Source organism: Penaeus monodon, chromosome 21, assembly GCF_015228065.2.
Source record: "Penaeus monodon isolate SGIC_2016 chromosome 21, NSTDA_Pmon_1, whole genome shotgun sequence".
In the NCBI taxonomy this organism is placed as follows: Eukaryota; Metazoa; Arthropoda; class Malacostraca; order Decapoda; family Penaeidae; genus Penaeus; species Penaeus monodon.
The window spans coordinates 26,334,810-26,335,043 of record NC_051406.1 but is presented as its reverse complement, the minus strand read 5'-3'; positions in this window follow the sequence as shown (position 1 = coordinate 26,335,043).

Sequence of the window (234 nt, the reverse complement as noted above, 5' to 3'; positions counted from 1 at the left end):
CGCTCGAGGTCCGTCCGCCCTGCCAATAGCACCTGCCGCCGATTACCTGGCGACGACCGCGATTATTGGGCTGCCGGAGCTCGGTCTTGCTCCTCTCTTCTTCGCCTCCCTTCGTCATCTATTCTCTACCTCTCCTTCAATCTCGTTTCTAGCCTTCCCTGGCCCTCGTTTGTCTGTTTGTGTATGTCTCATACCCTGTGGTTTTTCATGTCTCTTGACGTACACGTGTATTGC